This window comes from Hemiscyllium ocellatum, chromosome 10 (genome assembly GCF_020745735.1).
Source record: "Hemiscyllium ocellatum isolate sHemOce1 chromosome 10, sHemOce1.pat.X.cur, whole genome shotgun sequence".
Lineage (NCBI taxonomy): Eukaryota > Metazoa > Chordata > Chondrichthyes > Orectolobiformes > Hemiscylliidae > Hemiscyllium > Hemiscyllium ocellatum.
The window spans coordinates 4,736,663-4,753,814 of NC_083410.1; positions in this window are offsets into that span (position 1 = coordinate 4,736,663).

The following is a 17,152-nucleotide window of genomic DNA, read 5'->3' on the forward strand; positions in this document are numbered from 1 at the left end:
GCTGTGGGTCTGGAGTCACATGTAGGCCAGAGCAGATAAGGATACAGACCTACATGGGATTTTACAATCCTCAGTGATAGTTTCATGGTCATCATCACTGAGACCAGCTTTATACTTAACTTTACGAATTGAATTTGATTTAATCGTTCCCACCTTCACCGTCTTCTGTTCCTCTTTGTTTTTCATCAATTTCCTTTGAGACCCACCTTCACCATCGTAAGAAGTTTAATTTGATCAACTGAATTATTCTGCCTTGCTTCCACAATCCCCCTCCTCTCATTCCTTGCTCCTTCCCTCACTCACTGCCCCTTCTTTCACACCTCCTCTCCTCAATCCCTGTCCCTCCATCACTCACCTACCCTCTCTCACTCACAGCTCCTTCCCACTCAATGCTCCCTCCCTCATTCACACTCCCTTGCTCACTTGCCCACACATCTCCACTAACTGTCCCCTCTGTCACTCACCCCCACAGTTCCCTCACTCACTGCCTGCCCCTCATTCACTGTCTTACTCCCAAATTGCAGTTTTGGATTGTGCTGTGCTGGACTGAAGGACACTAACTGTAATACTGAAACTAATTTCGAGCTGTGTTTTTGATGAGTCAGCACAAGGTTTGGATGTACTGCATCACACTCACTGTGATTGAGTTATTTGCTGATACACTATATTCACTGAGTTATTTAAAATGATTTAGCCACAGTAACATGACATCAAGATAAAGATGGAAGCACTGGATACTGCAAACGTATTGTCCGGTTATAGTATTGAGCCTTTGTGCTCCAGAACTTTCCACACCCACAACCAAGCTGTTTCAGTACAATTACAACACTAGTGTCTACCCAACTGTATGGCAAATTGCCCAGGTATGTCCAGTACATAAAAAGCAAAACAAATCCAAACCAGCTCATGACTGCCCCATAAGTCTACTCTCCATCATCAGTAAAGTGATGGAAGGTGTCATAAACAGTGCTATCAAGCAGCACCTCCTCAGCAATAACCTGCTCAGTGACACCTAGTTTGGGTTCCACCAGGGTCACTCAGGTCCTGACCTCCTGGCCTTTGTTCAAACACGGACAAAAGAGCTGAATTCCAGAGGGGAGGTGAGAGTGACAGCCCTTGACATCAAGGCCGCATTTGACTGAGTGTGGCATCAAGGAGCCCTAGCAAAACTATAATCAAATGTGAAACATCAACGTTCAGCACCTTTTGCAAGTCCTTAGCAGTCCACATTCAAATGTCACAAGATCTGGACAATATCCAGGCTTGGGCTGACAAGTAACATTCGAGCAACACAAATGCAAGGCAAGTACCATCTCCAAAGCCCCTTGACATTCAATGGTGTTAGTATCCTTGAACCCCACAGTATCAACATCCCTGGAGTTACCACTGACCAGAAACTCAACTGGACATCTCACATAGTGACAAAATGAGTGGGTGAGAGGTTAAGAATCTATGGTGAGTCACCACCTGACTCCCCAGAGCTTGTCCACAAGGCATGAGAGAGGAATGTGATTGAATACTCCCCACTTGCCTGGATGGGTACATCAATACTCAAGATGTTTGATACCATTCAGGAGAAAGCAGCCCACTTAGAGTCATAGAGTTGTACAGTGTGGAAACAGACACTTCAGTCCAACCAGTCCACTCTGACAACTATTCCAAAGTAAACCAGTCCCACCTACCTAGTCTTGGCCCAAATCCCTTCAAACATTTCTTATTCATGAATTATCCAAATTCTTTTAAACATTATAATTGTACCTGCATCTACCACTTCCACTGGAAGTTCATCCCATACATGACCACTCTCTTTGTAAAAATAAGTTGCCCCTCATGTGCTTTTAAATCTTTACTTCTCATATTTGAAATCCCCCACTCTATGGAAACCAGACCTGCTATCCACCTTACCTATAACCCTAATTGTTTTATAAATATCTATAAGATCACACTTCAATCTCTCAATTATCAGTACATCCATAAACATCCACTCCCTCAGTCACCAATGCTCAGTAGCAGCAGTATGGATGATCTACAAGATGCGCTGCAAAAATTCACCAAAGATAGAACATAGAACATAGAAAGATACAGCGCAGTACAGGCCCTTCGGCCCTCGATGTTGCGCCGACCGAATCCTACCTAACCTACACTAGCCCAATAACTTCCAAATGCCTATCCAATGCCCGCTTAAATGACCATAAAGAAGGAGAGTTCACCACTGCTACTGGCAGGGCATTCCATGAACTCACAACCCGCTGTGTAAAGAATCTACCCCTAACATCTGTCCTATACCTACCACCCCTTAATTTAAAGCTGTGTCCCCTAGTAACACCTGACTCCATTAGCGGTAAAAGGTTCTCACTGTCAACCCTATCTAAACCCCTAATCATCTTATACACCTCTATCAAATCTCCCCTAAACCTTCTCTTCTCCAATAAGAACAGCCCCAAGTGCCTCAGCCTTTCCTCATAAGATTTTCCTACCATTCCAGGCAACATCCTGGTAAACCTCCTCTGCACTCGTTCCAATGCCTCCACATCCTTCCTATAGTATGGCGACCAAAACTGCACACAATACTCCAGATGAGGCCGCACCAGAGTCTTATACAGTTGCAACATGACCTCAGGACTCCGGAACTCAATTCCTCTACCAATAAAGCCCAGTACACCATATGCCTTCCTCACAGCACTATTTACCTGGGTGGCAACTTTCAGAGATCTGTGTACATGGACACCAAGATCCCTCTGCTCATCCACACTACCAAGTAGCCTACCATTAGCCCAGTAATCCATCTTCTTGTTACTCCTACCAAAGTGAATGACTTCACACTTAGCTACATTGAATTCCATTTGCCACATTTCTGCCCAGCTCTGCAACTTATCTATATCCCGCTGTAACCTACCACTTCCTTCCTCACTATCCACAACTCCACCGACTTTTGTGTCATCCGCAAACTTGCTTACCCAGCTTTCAAACCCTTCCTCTAGATCATTTATAAAGATAACAAAAAGCAATGGTCCCAAAACAGATCCTTGTGGTACACCGCTAGTAACTGCACTCCAAGATGAACATAGTCCATCAACTACTACCCTCTGTCTCCTTCCAGCCAGCCAATTCCTAATCCAAACCTCTAATGTATCCTCAATGCCATACCTCCGTAGTTTTAGCATTAGCCTACCATGGGGAACCTTATCGAACGCCTTACTAAAATCCATATACACAACATCTACTGCTTTACCCTCGTCCACTTCCTTAGTCACCTTCTCAAAGAACTCAATAAGGTTTGTGAGGCACGACCTGCCCTTCACAAAACCATGCTGGCTATCCTTGATCACGTTATTCCTATCCAGATGTTCATAAATCTTATCCCTTACCATTCTCTCTAAGACTTTGCCCACCACTGAAGTCAGACTCACTGGCCTATAGTTACTAGGGCTATCCCTACTCCCTTTCTTGAACAAGGGGACCACATTCGCTATCCTCCAGTCCTCTGGTACTATTCCCGTTGACAATGACGACATAAAAATCCAGGCTAATGGCTCTGCTATCTCCTCCCTAGCTTCCCATAGGATCCTAGGGTAAATGCCATCAGGCCCAGGAGACTTATCTATTTTCATCCTTTCCAATATTCCCAGAACCTCTTCCCTGCATATTTCCAGGCCATCCATTCTAATCATTTGTGACTCCATATTCACATCAGCAACAGTGTCCTGTTCCTGAGTGAATACTGATGAAAAGTATTGATTTAGTGTCTCTCCAATCTCCTTCGCCTCCACACACAACTTCCCACTACTATCCTTGACTGGACCGATACCTACCCTAGTCATCCTTTTATTCCTGACATACCTATAGAAAGCCTTTGGGTTTTCCCCAATCCTACCAGCTAAAGACTTTTCATGTCCCCTTCTCGCTTCTCTTAGCTCTCTCTTTAGATCCTTCCTGGCTACCTTATAACTCTCTATCGCCCCAAATGAACCTTCATGCCTCATCTTTACATATGCCGCCTTCTTCCCTTTCACAAGGGATTCCAATTCCTTACTAAACCACGGCTGCCTCACAAGGCCCTTTACACCATGCCTGACTGGTACATACTTATCGAGGACACGCAGTAGCTGCTCCTTGAACAATCCCCACATCTCATTAGTGTTCTTCTCTTGAAGCCTGTTTTTCCAATCCACACATCCTAAGTCATGCCTCACTGCATCATAATTTCCCTGCCCCCAGCTATAACTCTTCCCCTGCGGCGCACACTTATCCCTCTCCATCACTAAAGTAAAAGTCACTGAGTTGTGGTCACTGTCCCCGAAGTGCTCACCTACCTCCAACATCACTTTCCAAACCCACAACCACTTTCATGTAGACAGCAGATACATGGGAACACAAACTCCTGTAGGTTCCCCTCCAAGCTAATCACCATACCAGCTTGGAAAAATATTGCATTCCTTCAGTGTCACTGAGTCCAAATCCTGGAATTCTCTCTCTCAGGGTATATGGCTCCATCTACACCACACGGCCTGCAGCCGGCAACTGTTCATGATATATATAAATGATTTGGAAGAGGAGACTGAGTGTAACATATCAAAGTTTGCTGATAAGACTAAATTGAGTGGAAAAGCAAACTGTGCAGAGGAGGTGGAGGGACTGAAGAGAGATTTAGATAGGTTAAGTGAGTGGGCAAGGGTTTGGCAGATGGAGTACAATGTTGGAAAATGTGAGGTGGAAGTTAAAAATAGTAGGTCAGAGTATTATTTAAATTGTGAAAGATTGTAGCATGCTGTTATACGGAGGGACTTAGGAGTGCTTGTACATGAATCACGAAAAGTTGATTTGCAGGTACACAGGATATCAGGAAGGCAAATGAAACATTGGCTTTCATTGCTAGAGGGATTGAATTTAAGAGCAGGGTGGTTCTACTGCAATTGCACAAGGTATTGGTGAGGCCACACCTGGACTATTGTGCGCAGTTCTGGTCTCCTTACTTGAGGACAGATATACTGGCTTTCAAGTTGGTGCACAGGAGGTTCCCCAGTTTGATTCCAGAGATGAGGAGCATACCCTATGAGGAGAGGTTGAGCTGTCTGGGACTGTACTTGCTAGAATTTAGAAGAATGAGAGGGGATCTTACAGAAACATAGAAAATTATGAAAGGGATAGATAAGATAGAGGCAGGCAAGTTGTTTCCGCTGGTGGGTGAGACTTGGACTAGGGGACATGGCGTGAGTGGTGCTGGGAAAGCATAGTAGGTCAAGCAGCATCCGAGGAGCAGGAAAATCGATGTTTCGGGCAAAAGCCCTTCATCAGGAATGATGAAGGGTTTTTGCCCGAAACGTCGATTTTCCTGCTCCTTGGATGCTGCCTGACCTGCTGTGCTTTTCCAGCACCACTCTAATCTAGCCTCTGGTTTTCAATGTCTGCAGTCCTTGTTTTTACCTAGGGGACATAGCCTCAAGATTAGGGAGAGTAGATTTAGGGCAGAGATGAAGAGGAACTGCTTTCCCATACAGTCATGAATCTGGAATTCTCTGCCCAAGGAAGCTGTAGAGGCAGCTTCATTAAATATATTCAAGACACAGTTGAATGGGTTTTTTGCATGGTAGGGGGATTAAGGATAATGGGGATAATGTAGGTAGGAGGTGCTAAGATGATGGATAGGTCAGCCACGATCTTAATAAATGGCGAAACAGGCTCATCAAGTCATTTGGCCCTCTTCTGCTTCTATTACTATGAAATTATCAAAGATTCTGCTAAGTTTAATGGAGAATAATCTTACAACTACTTTCAGGTAGAGCTGTGGCCAACATTTCTGATTAGGTGGAGATTTTATGGATTGTTTACTGCAATGTAGGTTTGTTATTATCACAAATGATTAGGTTATTGTCACAAATGATTAGGTGATCTTCAATTAACCTGTTCGCTATCGCTTTAAATGATTGTAATGCTGAATTAATTGTCAAAATAAAGATTTTTAGGCAATTATTAGAAAGTTTAGTCTCACTTTTCATTTCTCCGACACCCAATGAAACCAGAATGAGTATGGCAACACCTCTACCAATTAGATTTCACTTTCTACCCAATCAGCGGTCCCCTTTCATACAGCATTAATGTTGGATTGGTATTTTTGTTATGAAGATGTGGATGAACTATACCTTTAAGAGAGTAAAAGATAGCAGTGACAGGACCAAGTGTTCTCAATAAGATACAATGTAACATTGCTCCAGCTATTGGGGTAGCTGGTTGCCTGGAAACTACATAACAGATTCGAACTAGGCCAATCTGTTTAAATTATACCCTGAAAAAATTCATACTCCAATCCAGTTTGAATTTAATATATTGACAAACTGAAAAGCCAATGACACAATCTGATACTTTGGCAGTGTAAGACCTGGGAAAATTAAACAGTTGAGAGGAGAACTGCCACCAGACCAACAGATAAACTGCTAGTCAGAACTCTGAGAGTTACCTGTCTAGAAAAAAAAACCTCAACACTGATCTGGGGAGCAATGAAGACAAAAAGAAGATTTGACTGTTGGCTGGTTTTAAAATTTGAATTTTTCTGTAAATCTTAATTGGGGGTTTTATCGGACTAATATTATAGAAAAGAACGTAAAAGATAGATTTGAGGAAGGAATTGTAAATAATTGTTAGTTGACTATCCTCTGTTAGAAAGTTGTTAATTTTTACTTGAAATAGCTCTTAGCCACTCGAATTTACTGCACGGAATAAATCTTATGTGTTGCTGGTTTAAATTAAGCAGGAGGGTTCACCTCATGTCATAACGTTTTTGTGAAGCATCTTGATGTAACCAATCTCAGTTTTCAGAGTCCCTGTAGGAGTTTGGGTTAATATAGGGAACGTGGTTGCTACGGGAAACAGGTTTAAGGTGTGAGATGATTCCTACCAGAGGTACAATTCACGTGGGGAAAATGAATGGACACAGTGTGGAGACCATCTTGCTGCTGGTATTGTGCCTGTAATGCTGAAACTACTCACTATGGAGTTGAATCTCAAACTCAGTAGATCACTTTCTGCCAGAGAGATGAACAGAAACTGGAAGAACAGCCTCACTGTTTATCTGCAATGTGTCAATACATTTCCAGCAAATTTATTCATTGTTGGCCAGCCTACTTCCTCCTTCCTCTTTATGTGCTGCATATTCAACAAAAGCCTCGAAGTTCCATGTTACTGAGATCCCGAAAGAGCAACAGTACAACACTGAGAAAGGACAGCAAATGAAAAACTACATCTCTTTGAAATGTTTTATCTTGAAATGCTCCACCTTCACTTTGATGTTCCCTGTCACAGTGGATAAGTAAATGTTTTGCTGTCATATAATTCTGTGTTTGATACTGATTTTCCGATTGTGTGCTGGTGTTTGAGTCAGTAGTTTGTAATTCGGAGTTTCCTATTTAGAGTTGAAATTGGGCTTTCTCACAGTGCAATGGGAGCATCTCGTATCAAACATGACACTGAACAATACTGTCTAGTAGTCGCATTCCTGGACTTTCTGCAACTGTCATTTGAGAATCTCATGCCAACTCTGTACAAAGTTGCTGACTGAAGCACTGAAGTCGATGTTGATACCGTATGGTGAAAGAGTCCCAAGGCGAAAGATGAGGCGTTCTTCCTCCAGTCATCAGATGGCTTGGATTTGGCGGTGGAGGTGGCCCAGGACTTGAATGCCCTGTGGGTGACCACACACACCAAACCGCACCGTCCTGTGGCCAATCACTTCAACTCCACCTCTCAATCCGCCAAGGATATGCAAGTCCTGGGCCTCCTCCACCGCCAAATCCAAGCCACCCGATGATTGGAGGAAAAACGTCTCATCTTCCTCCTTGAGACCCTTCAACCACATGACATCAATGTGGACTTCACTCATTTCCAACTCCCCCCACCACCCCACCTCATCCCAGATTCAACCCACCAATTTGCCTCCGCCCTCTTGACTTGTCTACCTTCCTTCCTACCTATCCATTCAATCCTCCTCTCCGACCTATGACAACCACCTCTCACCTGCATTTACCTATCGCTTTCCCAGCTAACTTCCCCAGCCCCAGCCCCAGCCCCACCCCCACACACAACCTCCTATTTATCTCACAGACCCTTTCCCTCCACCCACCACATTCCTGATGAGGGGCTTATGCCAACAATGACTCTCCTGCTCCTCGGATGCTGCCTGACTGACTGTGCTTTCCCAACACCACACTCTTCGAATCTTCTTCAGAATTGTTCTGTAGAAGAATCAAAATGAACTCTAGACATTTAACTGTTTCTCTCTGCACAACTACTGCCAGACCTGCTGAATTTCTCCAGCATTTCAAGTTTCCAACATCTGCAGTATTTTGACTTATTATCATTGACGTTAGTAGAGATTAAGCTTTAAGCACAAGAGCAAACGTATTGCAGCTGCACAGAGGTTCTCAAAAAACTTATAAAATGAACTGAATAGAATTAGATTATTATCACGTGCAAAGTCAAGAGTGTGGTGTTGGGAAAGTACAGCAGGTCAGGCAGCATCCAAGGACAAGGAGAGTTGACATTTCGGGCAAGAGCCCTTCATTAGGAATGAGGTCGATATAAAATTAAAAGAATGATAAATAAAGGTCAGGCATAAGAATAAAAAGGAATTAGAAGAGGGTACCAGACTCTCAGTCCTTTCAGACCAGTCTACACTAACACCGAGCTTCCAGACCGCACCAGACTTCCAACCCCGAGGACTCGTCACCCCGTGCCTGCCCCCCCGGTCCTGCCCCCCCGGTCCGGGACTCACTTCCCCGTTCCTACTCCCAATCCGAACTCTCATCCCGGCGCCTTCCCCACAGACCGGGACCCGCCTCACCATGCCTGCCCCCCAGAGCGGGACCCGCCTCCCAGCGCCCGCCCCATAGTCTGGGACCCATCTCGTCTTCTCCACAGTCCGGGACATTCCTCCCCATGCCTGCCTCACAGTCCGGGACCCGTCTCCCCGTGCCTGCCCCACAGGCTGGGACCTGCCTCCTTGTGCCTGCCCCTGATCTGGGACCCACCTCCCCTTCTAACCACCACCAAACCTTAAACAGACCATTGTTCAGAGCAAACTACCCAGCCTTCAGGAAATATCAACCACAACACCACACAACCCTGCCACAGTCACCTGTGCAAGACATGTCAGATCATCGACATGGATACTACCATCACATGGAACACATGTGGTATTTATGTGACTCTGCCAACTTTGTCTACCTCCTATGCTATAGGCAAGGATAACCTGAGCCTTGATATATTGACGAAACCGAGTAAATGCTGCAACAACAGATGAGTGATCCCACCCAGTCAGGTAACACTTCAGCGGTCAAGGACTTCCAACCTCTGATCTTCAGATAAGCATCCGCCAATTCTGCCTTTGAGATACAAAACAAGGCAGAATCGCTGAGCAGAAACTGATAGATATGTCCCATACTAATGAACAGTGCTTCAAGCATGATCTTGGTTTCATGTTATGTTACATTGAACCCCCAAATAGTGTTCTATATTTGTAAAATCTTCCTTTCTGCCTTGTTTTGACACCATCACCTTGATAACTTGTTATGATCACCCTACCTTAAATAGTTTGTACAGTTTTGGATTACTTATTACTTTGATTAGACCCTTGATATGTGACAGTGATACTTGAAGTGTTATTTCAGTCGTTTGGTTTGTCCTTGAGAAGGTAATGAGCAATTTAAATCATGGAGACTCAACATATGCTATCTCTTTCTGAACTTCTGGAAGACCTTCGATAACGTTCTGCACCTGAGGCTACTGAGTAAGATAAGGGCCCATAGTGTTAGAGGCAAGGTGCTAGTACGGATAGAGGCTTGGATGTCCTTCTCAGTGACAAGTAGTGTTCCACTCAGATCATTGTTGGGACCACAACTTTTCACTTTATATATTAATGACCTGGATGAAGGAACTGAGGGTATTCTGGCTAAGTTTACAGATTATTACAAATTTAAGTAGTATTGAGGAGGCAGGGAGGCTGCAGGAAGATTTTGACAGGTTAGGAGAGTGAGCAAAGAAGTGGCAGATGGAGTACAATGTGGGAAAGTGTGAAGACACACACTTTAGGAGGAAGAATAGAGGCATGGACTATCTTCTAAATGGAGAGGAAATTCATAATCTTAAGTGCAAAGGGACTTGGGAGTCCAAGTCCAGGCTTCTCTTCAGGTAAGCTTGCAGTTTGAGTTGGTAGTTAGGAAGAGAACTAGAATAGAGAACTAGAACTAGGGTGGACGCTAGGAAACTGTTTCCATTAGGCAAGGAGACTAGGACCCGTGGACACAGCCTTAGAATTAGAGGGGGTAAATTCAGAACAGAAATGCGGAGACATTTCTTCAGCCAGAGGGTGGTGGGCCTGTGGAATTCATTGCCACGGAGTGCAGTGGAGGCCGGGACGCTAAATGTCTTCAAGGCAGAGATTGATAGATTCTTGATGTCACGAGGAATTAAGGGCTACAGGGAGAACGCTGGTAAGTGGAGTTGAAACGCCCATCAGCCATGATTGAATGGCGGAGTGGACTCGATGGGCCGAATGGCCTTACTTCCACTCCTATGTCACATGGTCTTATAATATAAAAGCAGGGATGTAATTCTGAGGCTTTATAAGGTGCTCATCAGATCACAGAGTATTCGGAGCAGTTTTGGGCCCCGTACCTCAGGAAGGATGTGTTGGTCCTGAAGCAGATCCAGAGAATGTTCACCAGAATGATCGCAGGAATGAGAGGCTGAACATATGAGGAACGTTTGAGGACTCAGGGGCTCTCTGGACATAGTGGACATTCGCACACCATCAAGGTGAGCAAACCAACTAACTCGGTGTCTCCTGATTGGTCAAGGCCCAGGGAAACTTCCAGAAGCTGAGCAGGAATGGCGCCCCTCCCTCACTGATGGGGAAGGGTCAAGACTATCACAAACCGCCAACAGTTCCCGGGGATCGGTCAGTGTCGGAGTTTCTGATCAACTTGTTCAAGTTAAAACTGTCCAAGTTTAAATCTGATCGTTCGTTATTTTCAAATAAACTCACCCGCTGCTGCCTCGTGCTGTGACATCACTTCCGGTAAACACGCGAAGGATCCTGGGAAATATCGCGGTGAACGGGCGAGAAGTCCGCAGGGTCCTAGAGACACACTGTCCCAGTCAACATCACTGAGGGAGTCCGCAGGGTCCTAGAGACACACTGTCCCTGACAACATCACTGAGGGAGTCCGCAGGGTCCTAGAGACACACTGTCCCAGTCAACATCACTGAGGGAGTCCGCAGGGTCCTAGAGACACACTGTCCCTGACAACATCACTGAGGGAGTCCGCAGGGTCCTAGAGACACACTGTCCCAGTCAACATCACTGAGGGGGTCCGCAGGGTCCTAGAGACACACTGTCCCAGTCAACATCACTGAGGGAGTCCGCAGGGTCCTAGAGACACACTGTCCCTGACAACATCACTGAGGGAGTCCGCAGGGTCCTAGAGACACACTGTCCCAGTCAACATCACTGAGGGGGTCCGCAGGGTCCTAGAGACACACTGTCCCAGTCAACATCACTGAGGGGGTCCGCAGGGTCCTAGAGACACATTATCCCTGACAACATCACTGAGGGAGTCCGCAGGGTCCTAGAGACACACTGTCCCAGTCAACATCACTGAGGGGGTCCACAGGGTCCTAGAGACACACTGTCCCAAACAAACATCACTGAGGGGGTCCGCAGGGTCCTAGAGACACACTGTCCCAAACAAACATCACTGAGGGAGTCCGCAGGGTCCTAGAGACACACTGTCCCAGTCAACATCACTGAGGGAGTCCGCAGGGTCCTAGAGACACACTGTCCCAGTCAACATCACTGAGGGAGTCCGCAGGGTCCTAGAGACACACTGTCCCAGTCAACATCACTGAGGGAGTCCGCAGGGTCCTAGAGACACACTGTCCCAGTCAACATCACTGAGGGAGTCCGCAGGGTCCTAGAGACACACTCTCGCAGACAACATCACTGAGGGGGTCCGCAGGGTCCTAGAGACACATTATCCCGGACAACATCACTGAGGGAGTCCGCGGGATTGCAGAGACACTCTAACCAGAGCAACCCCACAGCTTTTTAACACAGGATCAATACTGTCACATAATTTTAACACAAGTATCCAAACTTTCACACTGATGTAACGAGGATCCACATTGTCTCACTGTTTTAACGTGGGATCCAAGCTGACTGCTTTATTCGTGTTGGAAACAAGGAGTGTGTCAGAAATCAGTGTGCACTGTTGCAGTGAAACCTTCGAAATGCGCGATCGGATTTTAATTCATATTGAAAAACAATGATGACATCCGTTTTGCCTTGGAGGGGTGTGAGGAGGCAAGATTTAAAAACAACAGACAGGTTTGAAGATTTATGCAAAGCATTGGAATGAGGGGTGATGGGGCCAGTCTGTTATAATTTATCAGACACAATTAATGAGGAAGCAATGGGTTACAGTTTCGAGAGACTGTACTGAGTGTGATTGGTGATGTGTTAATTTGAGGTTGTTGATTGTATGTGCTGTGGCGATGGAATCAGACAACCATGAAGCTTTCAAACCACCATGTCACTAGATGGAGCAGCTGAGAGTTCGAGGCTATTGGCTCATGACATTTTAAGCCATGCATTTTAGTCAGGCACCCGGGCTTTGAACGAGCACTCAGCTTCCTAGATCATTTCTCACACACGATTCTGATTTGAAAGGACAATCCAATTCGCTCAGTATCTCCACTCTGGGAAAGTGGACGGGTTGTGGACAACGTAAGATCAGAACAGTCCAATCGGCTCTTCAAACTAACTGGCATAAACAGTCCTCAACAGGTCCACAGCCTTTTTTACATTGAAGTCAGTGAAAAGAGAGAGCAGCCAATCTGAAATCACCAAAAACCATCGATACAGCCAGACAGTACAGAAGAAGCACTTCCGCCCATTGGCCTGCATTGCCGAAAATTACTCTCAATCTACACTAGGTTGACTTGCCCACACTGGACCCACATTCTTGAATGTTCTGACATTTCAAGTGGTCATCCAAATACCGTTTAACTGTGAGGTTTGCTGCCCAGGCAGTGCATTCCAGATTCCCAACACACTGGGTGATTTTTTTTTAAAAATCCCCTCTAAACCTTATATCTATCACCATAAAACTAAAATCATTATTGAGTCTTCAATTGAGGGAAACAGCTGCTTTCTATTCATCCTGTCAATGCCCCTCATAATCTTGTACAGTTCTATCTGATTCCCCCCATCTCCATCCCAACCTTCTCTGCTCCAAAGAAAACAGGCCGAGCTTATCCAGCCTCTCTTCATCGCTGAAATGCTCCGTCCCAGGCAGCATCCTGGTGAATCTCCTGTACACCCTCTCCAACGCAATCCCATCCTTCTCAGAGTGTGCTGACCAGAACTGCGCACAGTACTCCAGTAGTGGCCTGACCAAAGTCCTGTACAGCTCTAACATAACCTCCCTGCTTTTCTAATCATGTTTCAACCAATAAAGGCAACAGTCCCATATGTCTTCTTAATGACCTTATTAACCTGTTTTGCCATCTTTAGGGATCTGTGGCCCAGCTCCCCAAGATCTCCCTGCTCCTTTAGCTGCCTAGTTCCTGCTTTCTTACATTTACCTGAACAAACTCTGCAGATAATTTGAGCCGAACAACTTCCCCAAAGTGCCATGTGATATTGACCAGTAAATCTGTTTTTATGACATTCATTGAGAGAGAAAGGTTGGTCAGGGCAGTGGAAACAACTTCCCTGCTTCTCCAAATACTACTGGGTGAGACTTGACACACACCAGAGAGGGCAGAGGGTCCTTGGTTCCTGTAACACTGAGAGTGGCAGTGCCACAGTATCGGTTTGTCACTCTCCCTCACTGTCTCTGGGTCAAAAGCCTGGGACTGGCTGCTTAATGTCATTGTGGGTCAACCCACAGCAGGTGGACTGCAGTGGTTCAATAAGGCAGCTCACCATCAACTTCTCAAGGGGCAACTAGGGACAGACAATAAATTCCTGATGAAGGGCTTTTGCCCGAAACGTCAATTTCGCTGCACTTTAGATGCTGCCTGAACTGCTGTGCTCTTCCAGCACCACTAATCCAGAAACAGACAATAAATTCTGGCCCAGCGAGTGATGCCCACATCCTATGAATAACTAGTAATAAATTTTGAGTTCAATAAAGGCAGATATTTTCAGAACATTTTCTTCTATATTATCATTGCCTTCCCATTTGAGCTACTTTGAGCTCTCTATCGCCTAGACCATCAGCACGTCACAATTGGCCTTTCACATGACGGACATAACCAACAACTCTTCCACCCACCACTCTTGCAGTTTCTCTCTCTCTCACACATAGACACACACACACACATACACACACAGGTACATACACGGACACACATGCACATACTCACATCTACACACCAACACATGCACTCAAACACACGCTCACACACATTGTGGAAGGCACGGTGGCGCAGTGGTTAGCACTGTTGCCTCAAAGTGCCAGAGACTCGGGCAACTGCCTGTGTGTAGTTTGCACATTCTCCCCGTGTCTGCGTGGGTTTCCTCCGGGTGCTCTGGTTTCCTCCCACAGTCCAAAAATGTGCAGGTTAGATGAATTGGCCATTCTAAATTGCCCATAGTGTTAGGTGAAGGGGTAAATGTAGGGGAATGGGTCTGGTTGGGTTGCTCTTCGGTGTGGACTTGTTGGGCTGAAGGGCCTGTTTCCACACTGAAAGTGATCTAATCTAATCTAATTATATACACACACTCAAAAACGTAACTGATTAAAATGAAATGTAGAAAGTAAATCTTATGCCCATGATGGCGACCATGTCAATTATCATCTGATTTATTAATGTTCTTCAGGGGAGGAAACCTGCCATCCTTACCGGTTCTGACCTACACATGGTCTCCAGATCCATAGCCATGTTCTTGACTCTTAACTACTCTGAAATTCTTGAGCAAGACACACAGTTCAAGGGCAATTAGAACTGGACAACAAACACAAATCTTGCTAAAAACAAATTTTCTGAAGATTTTCCTGCATCTGCAATGGGAAGAATTAATTCTAGTTTACTCTTGAATAGGAGTGAAAGAGACAGCATGAAGGAATGAAATGGAACAGGGCGCAGGGCTGGTCCTGCCAGCAGACAGCTGTTTGTTTCTGTTCACATGGCGAGCTCTCAGTTTAACACACACATTAAAGACTGGAAATGCAATTGGGTGTGAGGAGAGAGTGTCATCAGAACTGACAAACTGCCATTGCTGGCTTTGTGGTAATGTTTCAGTCAGCTCCTGTGTGTGTACAAAACAAACATTATCCATTTCTTAAAATTTATGATGTGTGTCATTAGATCTATACCCACCCAAACAAGTGGGGAGTATTCCATCACAGCTGAAAATGTGTTGCTGGTCAAAGCACAGCAGGCCAGGCAGCATCTCAGGAATAGAGAATTCGACGTTTCGAGCATAAGCCCTTCATCAGTATTCCATCACACTCCTGACTTGTGCCTTGTAGATAGTGGACAGGATCTGAGGAGTCAGGAGGTGAGTTATTTGTGGCAGGATTCCCAGCCTCTGATATGTTTCTGAAGCCACTGTATGTTTATGGTTAGGCTGGCTGAATTCCCAGTTATGGGTAGTCCCTAGGATATTGATAGTGTGGGATTCAGTGATAATAATGCTGTTGAATGTCAAGGCGAGGTGATTAGGTTCTCTTTTATTGGAACTATTAATTGTTGGGCATGTGTGTGGCACAAATGTTGCAGTATTACCAACGCTGCTGGCACAGTGTAAGCTACAGTTTTCCCACCAGTGGCATCTGAAAAGCTTTTCTTACATTCATAAACATCAGTCCTTCTTATTGGTATAAATCTCAGCTAGCAAGTGGGAGATGAGTCTTACACAAAGTCTTCAGCAGAAAGTAGGCTCTGCCTTGAGAAACAGATTTATTACAAAATATGTAATTGTAAATTACAATGCATCAGACATTTATGAGACCCCTTATTAAGACTTCAGCCTCAACTTACCAGTAGATACATAGTACTGTGACTAAAATATTCTGACACACAACATGGGTGCAACTAAATCACTTGAAAATTTGGTAATCTCATCCCAGGAACAGTCCTTTAAAATCAAAGGTGGACCTTATCTCATGATGTCAGCTATCTCTTTTTCATACTGACTTCTTCCTGCAACATTTGCTATTTATCAGCCCCAGCCTGAATGTTGTCCAGATCTTGTTGTGTTTGAACATGGATTGCTTCAGTATCTGAGGAGTCACAAATGGTGCTAAGCACTGTGCAATCATCAGTGAACATCCCCACTTCTAACCTAATAATGGAGGGAAGGTCATTGATGAAGTTGTTGAAGATGGTTGGGCCTAGGACACTACCCGGGATTAGTGGTGCTGGAAGAGCACAGCAGTTCAGGCAGCAGTCGAGGAGCAGTAAAATCAATGTTTCGGGCAAAAACCCCTCATCAGGCTCTCTGCCTTTATTCTTGATGAAGGACTTTTGCTCGAAACATCGATTTTATTGCTCCTCGGGTGCTGCCTGAACTGCTGTGGTCTTCCAGCACCACTGATCCAGAATCTGGCTTCCAGCATCTGCAGTCATTGTTATTACCTAGGACACTACTCTGAAGAACTTCTGCAGAGATGTCCTGGACCTGAGATGACCGATCTCCAACAACCACAACCATCTTCCTATGTGCCAAGTATGACTCCAACCAGTGAAGAGTTTGTCCCTGATCCCCACTGATTCCAGTTCTGCTAGGGCTCCTTGATGCCAGATTTGGTTGAATGCAGCCTTGAGGTCAAGGACTGTCACTCTCCCCTCCCTTCTGGAATTCAGCTCTTTTGTCCATGTTTGAACCAAGGCTGTAATGAGATCAGGAGCTGAGTAACCCTGGTGAAACCCAAACTGGACATCACTGAGCAGGTTATTGCTGAGGAGGTGCTGCTTGATAGCCCTGTTGATGACACCTTCCATTACTTTACTGATGATTGAGAGTAGACTGATTGGGCAGTAATTGGCTGGGTTGGATTTGTCCTCTTTTTCCTTTACAGGATATACCAATTTATGAGGTAGGTGACGTGTTGTAAATGAACTGGAAGAGCGAGTTTTGAGAAGATTTGTA